Source organism: Diabrotica virgifera, chromosome 4 (assembly GCF_917563875.1).
Source record: "Diabrotica virgifera virgifera chromosome 4, PGI_DIABVI_V3a".
Lineage (NCBI taxonomy): Eukaryota > Metazoa > Arthropoda > Insecta > Coleoptera > Chrysomelidae > Diabrotica > Diabrotica virgifera.
In genome coordinates, this window is record NC_065446.1 from 205,490,917 (window position 1) to 205,509,140 (window position 18,224).

Below are 18,224 nucleotides of genomic sequence, written 5' to 3' on the forward strand. Positions count from 1 at the left end.
TCTGAAAGGTAGATGGGGATAAAATTGAGGAACTCGGATTGGTGAAGAAGGAAAAAGGAGGGGCTAGGTATGAAGAATGGGAGTTTAGCGAAATGTTAGAGGGTGGAAGAAGAGTCAGTTGTTAAATGATCGTTAAGTCGACTAGTGGTGATCTCTAAGAGTCTCCTGAAGTAGTAAGGCAGATAAGTGAATAGTTGTGAGTTTGTTGAAATAAGTGTCCTGACGGAAGCTCATCACGTAAAGCATTGTAAGTTATATTGTTCTACTTATATTCCAAGAGTCACCGTTGCATGCCGGAACGAGAAATAGATTCAGTTTATCGAGAGGAGAAAAGGCTAGCATTGTTTTTTGAAAGATACGTGCATCTGTAGGGGGTCATTAATGACAATAGGCTTGCAATAATTTGTTGCGAGATTGCTGACTACATAGGGGGCTGCTAAGAGTAAATTGTAGGCGACCAGAGACAAGAATTTGGACAACTCATCATCCGAGAGACAGTTTTATTTTTTTTGTAGAATTATTCATAACGCAAATTTCAATAAGTACTTTAGATAGCGGTAGGGTTATTTCAATAATCAGAATAGGAGATATTATTTTTAGAGGATATTTTGAGGGTGAATTTATTTCAATAGATGCTTTTGTACCATATATGTGTTTTATTCCGTTAATCTTTGATCTTATTTATCATATGTAAAGCAAAGGAGATATTGAAGCACGAGAATATAAAACCCTGAGATTAGAGCATTAAATAGTGTGATTAAATCATAAGTGCATCATTAAAATTAAATTTAATTAATTAGTTAATTATCTAATCAAGTGCTTTGAGCACACCGATCTTTGAATATCACATTAACTGGCGCCCAACGTGGGGCTTAAAAATATCGCAGCTTTGCATTTGATGGTAGGGAAAGAGATAAGGAATAACTACAGGTGATCCAGAGATAATTTGACAATTTTTCCAGGTGTAAAAATAATTTTGATTTATGGATTGATCGTAGGTATTGGATATTTACTGCCATTGAATTATTTGATTTTTTTTTACCAATCGTACATTTGATATTTATTTTGAAATTTACTGATTGCATATTTGATATTTGTGGCGAAAATTTATTAAATTTGGGGAGAAATATTTGTCGTGTTCTGCAACTTATAGAGTGTTGTAAAATTTCACATTTGGCGGGGACAAAGAAAACAGTAACGAAAAGAAACAACATGTCGACCACAAGGAGGCAAAGCAAAATGCAAGAAAACAGAGAAGAGGAAAAAATTGTTGAAGAAGGATTGGATAATGAAGGAGATACAACGATTATGGAGAGAAAAGAACAGGAATTAACAGGAATAGAGAAACTATTGCAACTGATGCAACTCCAGTCACAACAAATGGATAGAAATCAACAGGAAACAAAAAGGACAATGCAAGAAAATCAACAGGGATCAAAACGAGCCATGGAAGAAACACAAAGAGAAATATCACAGAGAATAGAACAGAAATTGGAAGAGAATGATGGCAAATTGAAAAAGCGTTTGGAAAAATATGAAAATGAAATGAAAGCCTGTTTAGAAAAAGTTAGAGAAGAAACAGAAAGGAAACTGGAGATGCAACGAGAAGAAATAGAAACTAAAATGAAGGATATTAAGAATGTGCAGAAGATGGAATTAGAACAGTTAGAAAGCAAATTTGAAAATGCAATACAAGAAGACAGGCGAGAAATAGAAGAAAAATTTAAGCAAAACGAAAAACAAATTGCGGAACTCAAGAATCAACAGAATTGTGGAGAAAGAAGGGAAATGATTATCCATGGTACAAGCGACGCGAAAATACAATTTGGCGGGGATATTAGAAAAACACACCCAGTACCATTTGTTAAAAATTTGAGAACCAAATTGCAACATATTAGATATTTTGACGACTGCAAAGAAACAATTAGAAACCATCTGAAAGAAGGAGCAGCGTTATGGTATGAAAGTAAAGAAGATGAGTTTGAAAATTGGACAGATTTCGAAAATAAATTTCTCAACTATTTCTGGGGGAAAGTTAAACAGAGGGAAATCAACCAAGAGCTACAGAATGGAAGATATCACGAGAAAATGGGAATATCGGAGGAAAGATATGCTTTGCAGATATATAACAATTCCAAATATCTAGACTACAAATACTCTACCGAACAACTGGTAGAAATGATAAGCAGACATTTCGAAGAAACGCTGGAGGACCACGTGATTTTGAGAAACTATCAAGATATTGATAGTTTGTGCCAATTCCTTCAAGTAAGGGAAGCAAAACGAAGAGAAATGCGAAACAGAAGACAACATGAACAATATAATGGACCGGCAAGAAGGTATCAATCAAATTATGACCAGAGAAACCGACATGCCCAATCAACAAACGAAGATAGGCCGAGAGAATACCAAAATTACAATAGACAACAAAATTATGATAACAGGAATCACGCAAAAAATAGAACATATGAAAATCACAACAGAAACAGAGATGCACAAAATCCTCCGACTAGGAATACGAACGAACAAAGGGACGGTAGAAATAATCTTCCAACGACAAAATAGAAGGGAGATGAATCATGTAACAATAGAAAACGAGGAAGAAGATATATGCAATGAATCCAGACAGGATTTTCAATAAAGCATCCACTGAACAAACATAAACAACTCTCCGGTATATTTTGTCATCCGAGAGAGTTTATACAGTTGGCGGGAAATGAAAGACAAAGTTCTAATTCCAATTTAATATTCTTAGATGCATTTATAAAACATAAAGCGATTAAAATTTTGATTGATTCTGGATCGGAGATATCGTTAATCAATAAGAAACTAGTAAAAGAATTAAATTTGGACAGATTTGTGTACAAAATTCCTAGGGTTGTTTTAGTGGGTGCAAACAACAAAAAATTGACGACAGTAAATGAAGGTTTGGGAGTGCGGATCAGAGTGGGAGACAAATACTATATTATGCAATGTGTGGTGATTGAAGATTTAAACCATGATATGATAGCGGGAATTGATGAATTGAGTGAAAAACACATCACCATAAATTTTTCGGAGAATAAACTGGAAATCAGAGCAGAACCAGACAACATAGAAGAAGAAACGGAAATAGAGAGGAAAATAATTGTTGAAAAGATAAATGAACAGGAAAAACATAAAGAAATCAATATGACTGTAGAGGAAAAACCGAAAGTACAAGAAAAAAATCAACCAGAAAAAAAAAAGAAGGAAGAAAAAGAAGAAGAGTTCAAAAAGAAAGAAGGAAAACACGGTGGATACAAGAGAAAGACAGGAAATCGAAGATACGGAAGAATTGTCGGCAATCGACGATAAAAGAGAAAGGAAGCAGGAAGAAAAGGAAGTTCTCATAAGAGAAATGAAAGCAGTAGAAACATGGTGCTCGGGATACCAAATGGAAATTGAAGATAAAAAAAAACAGAAGAAGAAATAAAGGATGAGGACAGAGAAGAAATGGCAATAATGGACGAGAATCCAGAATTTTATGAAGAAATATTATGGACAGTGAACACATGCGAACAAAATGAGGATGAAAGAAAATTAAAATGTGGAGAAAACATGGAAAAGGAAGTAGAGAAGATTCTAGAAAATTATGGAGATTTGATTAATGAAGAAAGCCGAGTGGCTAAAAATTATGAACATTCTTTTAAAGTTAAAAACTTAGAAAATTTTAAATCCAAGACATATCCAATCCCGTATAAATACAGGCAAAGCGTCGGACAGGAAATTGAAAAAATGATCGAAGACAAGGTGATAGAAAGATGTGACTCTCCATATATCAACCCGATAGTATGCGTTAAAAAATCGAGTGGTGATTTGCGATTATGTTTAGATGCAAGAAACATTAATTCACACACAATCGCGCAATACGAAGCGCCTTTGAACATCGAAGCCATATTTGGACGAATCACAGGGTCACACATTTTTTCCAAAATCGATTTGAAACATAGTTTTTGGTTAATACCTTTGGCAGAGAAATGTCGAAATTATACCGCTTTTTCGATCGACGGAGTGGTATACCGATTTAGGGTGGTACCATTTGGCCTACAGAGTGCATGCGCTGCTTTGGTTCGCGCATTGAACACAATCTTAAATAGGCATGAAGAATTTGTTGTACATTACATAGATGATTTATTAATTTTCTCACCGGATATAACAAGCCATCTACGACATATTCACACTGTGCTAGAAGAACTGGATCAAGCGGGATTGAAATTAAATATTCAAAAGTGTCAGTTTTTCCAAAAGGAAATACTGTATTTAGGATTCAAATTAGACACAAAAGGGATTAGTCTTGCAGAAGATAGAATCGAAATTATAAATAACTACGCTAGGCCAACCAATTTAAAAACATTGCGGGGATTTTTGGGAATGGTAAACTATTTCAAAAAACTAATACCAGACATCAGCACAAAAGAAATACCGTTGATAGCATTACTTAAGAAAAATGTTAGGTGGAAATGGGGAACGGAACAAGAAATGGCTTTCAAAAATTTAAAAGGAGCTTTCTCCACAGCTGTAAGAGTACACCACCCAAGATATGATCAACCTTTCATTCTCCGGACCGATGCTTCCATAACAAAATTCGCAGGGGTGTTATCACAGATCCAAGACGATGTAGAGGTGCCAATCTGTTTTGTCTCCCGTGTAACCAAAACATATGAGAGAAAGTACAGCGTTACTGAATTAGAGTTCGCCAGTGTGTTATTTTGTGTAAATAAATTACGGTTTTACCTACTAGGGGCAAAATTCACCGTTGAAACAGACCATGCAGCTTTGGTACATATAATGAAAAATAGGCTGGTAAATAATAGAATTCATAGGGGCATTCTTTTACTTCAAGAGTATGATTTTGAATTTAAATATATCAAAGGAACTGACAATATCTTGGCTGATGCGTTGACGAGAGATGAACAATTCCGCAAAGAGGACCACAAAACTCTCCACGTTGGCATGAACATAATGAGAGAAGAAGCAGGCTTATTTTCTTTGGCTCAGATCAGGGAAAATCAGGAACAACTGGATGAAAGAGAAAAGCAAAGGGCCGAACAAGAAGATAACTTATATTTTAAGAGGGTCGATGGTAAAGAACTATATGTAATCACGGAACAGATGGCAAAAGAAGTTTTAGCAAAATTACACTGTGACAACGGACACATTGGAAGCAGGAAGGTGTGGCTTATGTTCAGGGAGAACTACATTTGTCGACAGGACTATACAATAGCCAAAGAGATGACTCGAAATTGCGAGACATGCCAAAAGTGTAAAAGTAAGAATTTCAAAAACGAAAACATCACAAAAAACGTCATAGCTCGGAAGAAACTGGATATTGTCGCCATTGATATGTTGAGCGATTTAATAACAACAACACAGAGGAATAAACACATATTAGTTATGGTGGATGTTTTCTCAAAGTATTTAAAACTGTACCCATGTAGAACCACGAAAGGAGCTGAAATACTTCGGAAGATAGACGATTTTATCGAAACAGTGGGAAGACCAGACAATATTTTGTTGGACAATGCGACATACTTTAGGAATGACCGTTTTAAAGGGGAATTAAGAGAGAGAGGCATAAATACAAAATTTGTAAGCATCCGACATCCACAGAGCAACCCATCAGAGCGTTTTATACAAGAAGTCACAAAATTTCTAAGAATTGCTGCGGAAGAACATCATCGACATTGGGACAGAAAAGTGTTTGAAATAGAGACGTATTTGAACTGTGCACCAAATACGGTTACCAAGGAGACGCCTTTATATGTAATGAAAGGAACAATGCCTACGAGACCGTGGGAAGACACCGCCCCCAGACAATACGAAGAAGTGATCGAGGTGGTTCAACGAAGATTGAGACGAAGTGGAGAGAAATATCTCCAAAGGCAAGAGAGGACCCGAAGAAGAAGGCCGGTTACATTCCAGAAAGGGGATAAAGTTTTAGTGAGGGCACTGAGGGTGTCCAATTTACAAAATGGTATTTGTGCTAAATTGATGCCGGTATTTGAAGGTCCATATAGAGTCAATACGGAAAATGGGGTAAATAGTTATGAATTAGCGCATATAGAGACAGGCAAGATACGGGGTATTTTTAACATTCACGACATTTATAAGTATCATGAGTAGAGTTTGGTAACATAATGGAATAATTTGATCCTAAAAAAAAACTTGTGTCATTTAAATAAATAACAGAATTTTTTCGGCAAATCAAATGGCGGGGAGTTGTTAAGATATGTAAAATTTGAATTAATATGGTTTCGATCTTAATATTTTAGAAAAGTTAAAACATATAATAAAAATATACCAAAATTCATTTCGAAGAAATGAAAGTCAATTATCTTTGGATGGCCGTAGGTAAACAAAATTTAAATAGGGATTAAGTATTTTCTTTGTACAGTTAGTATGATAAGAAAGTGGTTATGTGTTTGGACAATGAGACCGGGTTTCCCAAATGGACTTTTGCGGCGAGGGAATAATCGTATTTAGAAATTTAAATGAATGTAATCTTTGTTTAGATATTAAGAAAGGAAAAAAAAAAACCGATTGGCATGTAATTAGTTTTAGGAAATTTCTAATGGTAGGGAAAATTGGTGTTTGTTATCTGAAAGGTAGATGGGGATAAAATTGAGGAACTCGGATTGGTGAAGAAGGAAAAAGGAGGGGCTAGGTATGAAGAATGGGAGTTTAGCGAAATGTTAGAGGGTGGAAGAAGAGTCAGTTGTTAAATGATCGTTAAGTCGACTAGTGGTGATCTCTAAGAGTCTCCTGAAGTAGTAAGGCAGATAAGTGAATAGTTGTGAGTTTGTTGAAATAAGTGTCCTGACGGAAGCTCATCACGTAAAGCATTGTAAGTTATATTGTTCTACTTATATTCCAAGAGTCACCGTTGCATGCCGGAACGAGAAATAGATTCAGTTTATCGAGAGGAGAAAAGGCTAGCATTGTTTTTTGAAAGATACGTGCATCTGTAGGGGGTCATTAATGACAATAGGCTTGCAATAATTTGTTGCGAGATTGCTGACTACATAGGGGGCTGCTAAGAGTAAATTGTAGGCGACCAGAGACAAGAATTTGGACAACTCATCATCCGAGAGACAGTTTTATTTTTTTTGTAGAATTATTCATAACGCAAATTTCAATAAGTACTTTAGATAGTGGTAGGGTTATTTCAATAATCAGAATAGGAGATATTATTTTTAGAGGATATTTTGAGGGTGAATTTATTTCAATAGATGCTTTTGTACCATATATGTGTTTTATTCCGTTAATCTTTGACCTTATTTATCATATGTAAAGCAAAGGAGATATTGAAGCACGAGAATATAAAACCCTGAGATTAGAGCATTAAATAGTGTGATTAAATCATAAGTGCATCATTAAAATTAAATTTAATTAATTAGTTAATTATCTAATCAAGTGCTTTGAGCACACCGATCTTTGAATATCACATTAACTGGCGCCCAACGTGGGGCTTAAAAATATCGCAGCTTTGCATTTGATGGTAGGGAAAGAGATAAGGAATAACTACAGGTGATCCAGAGATAATTTGACAATTTTTCCAGGTGTAAAAATAATTTTGATTTATGGATTGATCGTAGGTATTGGATATTTACTGCCATTGAATTATTTGATTTTTTTTTACCAATCGTACATTTGATATTTATTTTGAAATTTACTGATTGCATATTTGATATTTGTGGCGAAAATTTATTAAATTTGGGGAGAAATATTTGTCGTGTTCTGCAACTTATAGAGTGTTGTAAAATTTCACATTTGGCGGGGACAAAGAAAACAGTAACGAAAAGAAACAACATGTCGACCACAAGGAGGCAAAGCAAAATGCAAGAAAACAGAGAAGAGGAAAAAATTGTTGAAGAAGGATTGGATAATGAAGGAGATACAACGATTATGGAGGGAAAAGAACAGGAATTAACAGGAATAGAGAAACTATTGCAACTGATGCAACTCCAGTCACAACAAATGGATAGAAATCAACAGGAAACAAAAAGGACAATGCAAGAAAATCAACAGGGATCAAAACGAGCCATGGAAGAAACACAAAGAGAAATATCACAGAGAATAGAACAGAAATTGGAAGAGAATGATGGCAAATTGAAAAAGCGTTTGGAAAAATATGAAAATGAAATGAAAGCCTGTTTAGAAAAAGTTAGAGAAGAAACAGAAAGGAAACTGGAGATGCAACGAGAAGAAATAGAAACTAAAATGAAGGATATTAAGAATGTGCAGAAGATGGAATTAGAACAGTTAGAAAGCAAATTTGAAAATGCAATACAAGAAGACAGGCGAGAAATAGAAGAAAAATTTAAGCAAAACGAAAAACAAATTGCGGAACTCAAGAATCAACAGAATTGTGGAGAAAGAAGGGAAATGATTATCCATGGTACAAGCGACGCGAAAATACAATTTGGCGGGGATATTAGAAAAACACACCCAGTACCATTTGTTAAAAATTTGAGAACCAAATTGCAACATATTAGATATTTTGACGACTGCAAAGAAACAATTAGAAACCATCTGAAAGAAGGAGCAGCGTTATGGTATGAAAGTAAAGAAGATGAGATTGAAAATTGGACAGATTTCGAAAATAAATTTCTCAACTATTTCTGGGGGAAAGTTAAACAGAGGGAAATCAACCAAGAGCTACAGAATGGAAGATATCACGAGAAAATGGGAATATCGGAGGAAAGATATGCTTTGCAGATATATAACAATTCCAAATATCTAGACTACAAATACTCTACCGAACAACTGGTAGAAATGATAAGCAGACATTTCGAAGAAACGCTGGAGGACCACGTGATTTTGAGAAACTATCAAGATATTGATAGTTTGTGCCAATTCCTTCAAGTAAGGGAAGCAAAACGAAGAGAAATGCGAAACAGAAGACAACATGAACAATATAATGGACCGGCAAGAAGGTATCAATCAAATTATGACCAGAGAAACCGACATGCCCAATCAACAAACGAAGATAGGCCGAGAGAATACCAAAATTACAATAGACAACAAAATTATGATAACAGGAATCACGCAAAAAATAGAACATATGAAAATCACAACAGAAACAGAGATGCACAAAATCCTCCGACTAGGAATACGAACGAACAAAGGGACGGTAGAAACAATCTTCCAACGACAAAATAGAAGGGAGATGAATCATGTAACAATAGAAAACGAGGAAGAAGATATATGCAATGAATCCAGACAGGATTTTCAATAAAGCATCCACTGAACAAACATAAACAACTCTCCGGTATATTTTGTCATCCGAGAGAGTTTATACAGTTGGCGGGAAATGAAAGACAAAGTTCTAATTCCAATTTAATATTCTTAGATGCATTTATAAAACATAAAGCGATTAAAATTTTGATTGATTCTGGATCGGAGATATCGTTAATCAATAAGAAACTAGTAAAAGAATTAAATTTTGACAGATTTGTGTACAAAATTCCTAGGGTTGTTTTAGTGGGTGCAAACAACAAAAAATTGACGACAGTAAATGAAGGTTTGGGAGTGCGGATCAGAGTGGGAGACAAATACTATATTATGCAATGTGTGGTGATCGAAGATTTAAACCATGATATGATAGCGGGAATTGATGAATTGAGTGAAAAACACATCACCATAAATTTTTCGGAGAATAAACTGGAAATCAGAGCAGAACCAGACAACATAGAAGAAGAAACGGAAATAGAGAGGAAAATAATTGTTGAAAAGATAAATGAACAGGAAAAACATAAAGAAATCAATATGACTGTAGAGGAAAAACCGAAAGTACAAGAAAAAAATCAACCAGAAAAAAAAAAAAAGAAGGAAGAAAAAGAAGAAGAGTTCAAAAAGAAAGAAGGAAAACACGGTGGATACAAGAGAAAGACAGGAAATCGAAGATACGGAAGAATTGTCGGCAATCGACGATAAAAGAGAAAGGAAGCAGGAAGAAAAGGAAGTTCTCATAAGAGAAATGAAAGCAGTAGAAACATGGTGCTCGGGATACCAAATGGAAATTGAAGATAAAAAAAAAACAGAAGAAGAAATAAAGGATGAGGACAGAGAAGAAATGGCAATAATGGACGAGAATCCAGAATTTTATGAAGAAATATTATGGACAGTGAACACATGCGAACAAAATGAGGATGAAAGAAAATTAAAATGTGGAGAAAACATGGAAAAGGAAGTAGAGAAGATTCTAGAAAATTATGGAGATTTGATTAATGAAGAAAGCCGAGTGGCTAAAAATTATGAACATTCTTTTAAAGTTAAAAACTTAGAAAATTTTAAATCCAAGACATATCCAATCCCGTATAAATACAGGCAAAGCGTCGGACAGGAAATTGAAAAAATGATCGAAGACAAGGTGATAGAAAGATGTGACTCTCCATATATCAACCCGATAGTATGCGTTAAAAAATCGAGTGGTGATTTGCGATTATGTTTAGATGCAAGAAACATTAATTCACACACAATCGCGCAATACGAAGCGCCTTTGAACATCGAAGCCATATTTGGACGAATCACAGGGTCACACATTTTTTCCAAAATCGATTTGAAACATAGTTTTTGGTTAATACCTTTGGCAGAGAAATGTCGAAATTATACCGCTTTTTCGATCGACGGAGTGGTATACCGATTTAGGGTGGTACCATTTGGCCTACAGAGTGCATGCGCTGCTTTGGTTCGCGCATTGAACACAATCTTAAATAGGCATGAAGAATTTGTTGTACATTACATAGATGATTTATTAATTTTCTCACCGGATATAACAAGCCATCTACGACATATTCACACTGTGCTAGAAGAACTGGATCAAGCGGGATTGAAATTAAATATTCAAAAGTGTCAGTTTTTCCAAAAGGAAATACTGTATTTAGGATTCAAATTAGACACAAAAGGGATTAGTCTTGCAGAAGATAGAATCGAAATTATAAATAACTACGCTAGGCCAACCAATTTAAAAACATTGCGGGGATTTTTGGGAATGGTAAACTATTTCAAAAAACTAATACCAGACATCAGCACAAAAGAAATACCGTTGATAGCATTACTTAAGAAAAATGTTAGGTGGAAATGGGGAACGGAACAAGAAATGGCTTTCAAAAATTTAAAAGGAGCTTTCTCCACAGCTGTAAGAGTACACCACCCAAGATATGATCAACCTTTCATTCTCCGGACCGATGCTTCCATAACAAAATTCGCAGGGGTGTTATCACAGATCCAAGACGATGTAGAGGTGCCAATCTGTTTTGTCTCCCGTGTAACCAAAACATATGAGAGAAAGTACAGCGTTACTGAATTAGAGTTCGCCAGTGTGTTATTTTGTGTAAATAAATTACGGTTTTACCTACTAGGGGCAAAATTCACCGTTGAAACAGACCATGCAGCTTTGGTACATATAATGAAAAATAGGCTGGTAAATAATAGAATTCATAGGGGCATTCTTTTACTTCAAGAGTATGATTTTGAATTTAAATATATCAAAGGAACTGACAATATCTTGGCTGATGCGTTGACGAGAGATGAACAATTCCGCAAAGAGGACCACAAAACTCTCCACGTTGGCATGAACATAATGAGAGAAGAAGCAGGCTTATTTTCTTTGGCTCAGATCAGGGAAAATCAGGAACAACTGGATGAAAGAGAAAAGCAAAGGGCCGAACAAGAAGATAACTTATATTTTAAGAGGGTCGATGGTAAAGAACTATATGTAATCACGGAACAGATGGCAAAAGAAGTTTTAGCAAAATTACACTGTGACAACGGACACATTGGAAGCAGGAAGGTGTGGCTTATGTTCAGGGAGAACTACATTTGTCGACAGGACTATACAATAGCCAAAGAGATGACTCGAAATTGCGAGACATGCCAAAAGTGTAAAAGTAAGAATTTCAAAAACGAAAACATCACAAAAAACGTCATAGCTCGGAAGAAACTGGATATTGTCGCCATTGATATGTTGAGCGATTTAATAACAACAACACAGAGGAATAAACACATATTAGTTATGGTGGATGTTTTCTCAAAGTATTTAAAACTGTACCCATGTAGAACCACGAAAGGAGCTGAAATACTTCGGAAGATAGACGATTTTATCGAAACAGTGGGAAGACCAGACAATATTTTGTTGGACAATGCGACATACTTTAGGAATGACCGTTTTAAAGGGGAATTAAGAGAGAGAGGCATAAATACAAAATTTGTAAGCATCCGACATCCACAGAGCAACCCATCAGAGCGTTTTATACAAGAAGTCACAAAATTTCTAAGAATTGCTGCGGAAGAACATCATCGACATTGGGACAGAAAAGTGTTTGAAATAGAGACGTATTTGAACTGTGCACCAAATACGGTTACCAAGGAGACGCCTTTATATGTAATGAAAGGAACAATGCCTACGAGACCGTGGGAAGACACCGCCCCCAGACAATACGAAGAAGTGATCGAGGTGGTTCAACGAAGATTGAGACGAAGTGGAGAGAAATATCTCCAAAGGCAAGAGAGGACCCGAAGAAGAAGGCCGGTTACATTCCAGAAAGGGGATAAAGTTTTAGTGAGGGCACTGAGGGTGTCCAATTTACAAAATGGTATTTGTGCTAAATTGATGCCGGTATTTGAAGGTCCATATAGGGTCAATACGGAAAATGGGGTAAATAGTTATGAATTAGCGCATATAGAGACAGGCAAGATACGGGGTATTTTTAACATTCACGACATTTATAAGTATCATGAGTAGAGTTTGGTAACATAATGGAATAATTTGATCCTAAAAAAAAACTTGTGTCATTTAAATAAATAACAGAATTTTTTCGGCAAATCAAATGGCGGGGAGTTGTTAAGATATGTAAAATTTGAATTAATATGGTTTCGATCTTAATATTTTAGAAAAGTTAAAACATATAATAAAAATATACCAAAATTCATTTCGAAGAAATGAAAGTCAATTATCTTTGGATGGCCGTAGGTAAACAAAATTTAAATAGGGATTAAGTATTTTCTTTGTACAGTTAGTATGATAAGAAAGTGGTTATGTGTTTGGACAATGAGACCGGGTTTCCCAAATGGACTTTTGCGGCGAGGGAATAATTGTATTTAGAAATTTAAATGAATGTAATCTTTGTTTAGATATTAAGAAAGGAAAAAAAAAACCGATTGGCATGTAATTAGTTTTAGGAAATTTCTAATGGTAGGGAAAATTGGTGTTTGTTATCTGAAAGGTAGATGGGGATAAAATTGAGGAACTCGGATTGGTGAAGAAGGAAAAAGGAGGGGCTAGGTATGAAGAATGGGAGTTTAGCGAAATGTTAGAGGGTGGAAGAAGAGTCAGTTGTTAAATGATCGTTAAGTCGACTAGTGGTGATCTCTAAGAGTCTCCTGAAGTAGTAAGGCAGATAAGTGAATAGTTGTGAGTTTGTTGAAATAAGTGTCCTGACGGAAGCTCATCACGTAAAGCATTGTAAGTTATATTGTTCTACTTATATTCCAAGAGTCACCGTTGCATGCCGGAACGAGAAATAGATTCAGTTTATCGAGAGGAGAAAAGGCTAGCATTGTTTTTTGAAAGATACGTGCATCTGTAGGGGGTCATTAATGACAATAGGCTTGCAATAATTTGTTGCGAGATTGCTGACTACATAGGGGGCTGCTAAGAGTAAATTGTAGGCGACCAGAGACAAGAATTTGGACAACTCATCATCCGAGAGACAGTTTTATTTTTTTTGTAGAATTATTCATAACGCAAATTTCAATAAGTACTTTAGATAGTGGTAGGGTTATTTCAATAATCAGAATAGGAGATATTATTTTTAGAGGATATTTTGAGGGTGAATTTATTTCAATAGATGCTTTTGTACCATATATGTGTTTTATTCCGTTAATCTTTGACCTTATTTATCATATGTAAAGCAAAGGAGATATTGAAGCACGAGAATATAAAACCCTGAGATTAGAGCATTAAATAGTGTGATTAAATCATAAGTGCATCATTAAAATTAAATTTAATTAATTAGTTAATTATCTAATCAAGTGCTTTGAGCACACCGATCTTTGAATATCACATTATATATATATATATATATATATATATATATATATATATATATATATATATATATATATATATATATATATATATATATATATATATATATCGGTTCCTCCTGCTTGATCTACTTCGTCCCGTAACGATCTTCTGGGTCTTCCTCGTTTGCGTCTTTCTATCGGGCTTCAGTTAGTAACTCTAATTATCCATCTATCGGGTAGTGTCCTTTTGACATAACCATACCTTATTCGGTGTGTGCAAGTACTTGAAAGGGACGCGAGAAACGATTGTGCGCGAGTTGCGGAGAAACCTTGTATCTTTCTTAAATATTTCTTGAATAATTCATATTGTCAAATTGACGTATATTTCTGTCATTGAAAAAAAATGGGATTTCGCAAATGATGTGTTATAAATTGTAAAAATTATATGTTGCTCCACAATGTTGATATTATATGCGATTATTGAAGTGAGTTTAATGATTTGTATTTTGCTTATAATACTGCATTTTAATAATTAATTTTATTTACTCCATACCTGCAATGTTTACCTTTTAATAATATAACCTCAATCTTACTTTTTCTTCTTATTCTTTTTTTGGACTATGGTCCTATGGTATTAAAAGTGCTAAAAATGTTGCCGAGCTATGAAACCAGGTGTCACTCTTCCGAACTTTTTCTGCTCCATACGTCATAATACTTCTGACTAGGGTGTTAAAAATTCTTTTCTACGTGGTCTTTGTTATATGTGTGTTCCATAATACTCCATTAATTTTCTTAAGCAGTCTGTGGTTTGACCTAGTCTGTTCTTTATATCTTCAATAGTAGTGTAGTCTCTAGAAATAGTGGAGCATAGGTACTTGAAAGTTTCGGTGCTCTTGATTTTTTGGCCATTTGAGATTTCGAGGTCCGAGGTGTCATCCGATCCCGTTACCACGTACCTATTCTGTCTTATTTAAGTTAATTTCTAGTTTATTCGTTTAGTATTCTTCTGTGAATTTTCCGACCATCTAGGAGATGTCTTCAGCGAAACTTAATGTGTACAGATATTCGTCCCTGAGAGGTATGCTCATTCCTCTGATCATTCTTTTACAGGGTCTCATTATCATTTCTAGAAATATTTTGAATAGTGTTGTTGACGTTGCGGAACACCCTTGTGAGAGTTTCTTGGTTATTTAAAATTTGTTTCCGATTTTATTTTTCACTTTCACAGCCACTAAGTTGTTTTCGTACAAGTTTATTGTTGCTTGTATAAGTCTGTTCGGTATGTTTATTTCTTGCATGGATTTCCATAATTTCTTCCTTGAGATGAAGTCGTATGCCTCCAGTTACTTGTGCTCCTTTCAAATGTGCAAACGGATTTTGAAAATTTTAATATACAGGGTGCTGTTTCAAGGTTACTATCATTTAATATTTTTTTTTTTTTTGTTAATCGGGATCTGCATTTTTTTCTGATTACTAAGTGGGTCGTTCCGATATAGTAAATGAGTATTGATTATTTTTAAAATTTATTCACTAACTTTATTAATTTATTTTTTTTTGTCGCGGTAAATCAGTTCGCATCTTGGTTTAACAACTGGTTGTGTGACTTGTTATCTTCTACACTTTTTCCCTATGCGTTGCTGTTTTTGCTTGTGGTTACCCATTCTCTAACTCACATCTTCTTAAAGTCCTCGTCCTCGACTATCTGGTTCCCCCATCTGGTTTTGGTGTTCCTCCTGGTCTGCCTGATTCATTCTTCATAATGCTTCTGGATTTCTCCTTTCTATATGTCCCATTCATTTGAGTCTCTGTGCCTTGATAAATCTGACGATGTCTTCTCCTTTCAAAAGTTCGCTTACTTCGTTGGTCATAACTTTTCTAAATTCATTATTATGTTTAGTGAGTTAATAATGTAAGTAAGTAGTTTACGAAAAGTAAATTTAGTGGGCCTGCTATTCTCCGAATTATTTTCCTCTCTAAGAGTCTCAATCTTTCTTCTTCTTTCTGTCTCAGACACATTACTTGAGCACCATAATATGTGGTTACTGGTCTAATTGCTGTTTCGTAAATTTTCAGTTTCTGAGTAAGTTTCTTATCTTTGAGGAAGTTGTTGTATTTCGAGTAGGTTCTGTTTCCTGCCTGGATTCTTTCATTGATTACTGTGCTTCTATCATTAGTTCCATTAACTGAGACTCCAAAATATTTAAAGTATTCTACCTTTTCAAACTCACATTCACCAGTACTTAAATTTGTCATATTAACTGGATTTTTTCTTGCTCATAGTAGGTATTTTGTTTTTAGCTCCTTTTTATATACTTCTTTACGTAACTTCGTAAATTGTTCTTTTAAACTGTTTAGGCTTGCACTTTTTATTTCTGTAGCTCCTATTGTTACTTCCATAGCGACTTTAATTAGTGACGTTCTTGTCGTCCTCCAGTTGCTATTTCTATATTTTTGGTGATTCCGTTATCTGTTGTTATTGCTGCATTATTGGTTATTATTACTATTGGCTAAATAAAGTAATAGATCCAATTATTATGACATATTGTTTATTTCTCGACGTACGTACGAGTCTTATTGTTAACCCCTTAGTTACCAACGTTGCGTATACGCAACATTTTTAATTTATTTTTTCTATTGTATCACTACTTGGAATAACATTTTTATTGCTACATTTTATTTAGAACAGGACATAAAGTACAAATCTAATAAAATATTTTGAAATAATTAAAACGGTATATATGTTACCGGCCAAACCTGATTTCAGAATAAACTAGTTTGGCCTAGGCCTAACTAGTTTATCCTAAACGCGTTTAGTCCTAGGATAAACTAGTTTAGCCTAGGACACCCTAGTTTATTCTGATATTAATACGAACACTGCAGGATAAACTAGTACGGTCTAGTATAAACATTAAAGTACTCAGTAATACAAACAATCATACTATAAAAAAAAATAATCAGTATTTTTTATAAAAGCAATAGTTATTATACCTCAGTTTATAGAAATTATTATTTATTTTTCCATCGAGTGCTTTGCTCTCACTTAGAATTGCGAAGTATCATTGCCTTCTTGCACTTGCATCTGTTTGTTGAACACTTTTTGTTGCAGCTGCATTTGATAATTCTTTTTTAGATCAAAATTCGACGTTTGCCACCAAGTTTTTGAAAGGAAACAGAGATAAACTAAGGCTCTAAAATATTGTTAAAGGTTGCAGCTATGAGAGATTCAGTTTGATCAGGATAAGATTTTGTCAGTTGTAAGAAAAACTGTTCCACAAACAGATGCAAGAAGGCAATAATACTCCTTATTTCTAAGTGTCACGAAAGGACTCCATATGAAAATAAATTATAATTTTTACAATTGAGGTATAGAAATTGTTGCTTTTATTAAAAAAAAAGATTGATTATCTTTTATAATATGATTGTTTGTATTACCAATTGTCCGTTAGTTTTGACGACGAATCATTATTGTTTTAACAAAAATGATTATTTTCTAATTACAAAGTATTTTATTCAGTTTATCTATTTATTTTGGCTTTGTAGGTATATATTATAATGTTAATGTCCGACTGGTCTATTATTTGACAAATAATGACATTGTTTCGAAGTCTATTAAGTACGATATAACGACTAAGGGCGTGTTATTGAAAAATAAAGCCCTAGGTCCTATTAAATTTAAATAACGAGTTAAATACTGTCAAGTTGACAAATAAAACTAAATAAAAAAGTAATACTATGGTTACCACAATTACGTTACGACTATTTCTGGTAAATGTACTTATTTAAAAAATTATTAATTCAAAATTCATTCAAATTTTTTGCATTTAAAGAATAAATTAGTCGGACATTAAACGTTGAAGGCTCTTCGGGTATTATAATAATAACGCTTTCGGTCAACGTATAAACCTCGGTCTATACACCATTGACCTCAAGCGTTATTATCCTTGTAATAACCTTGGTACCTTAATAACTATTATACTAGGCTGTACTAGTTAATCCTGTATTAATACCTAGGCTAAACTAGTTTATCCTATTGCGTTTAGGACAAACTAGTTTATTCTAACGTGTTCAGGACAAACTAGTTTGGCCTAGGCCAAACTAGTTTATCCTAAAATCGGGTTTGGCCGGAAAAATTTTATATAATTTAATTTAATGAATATTGGAAAAATCGAAAA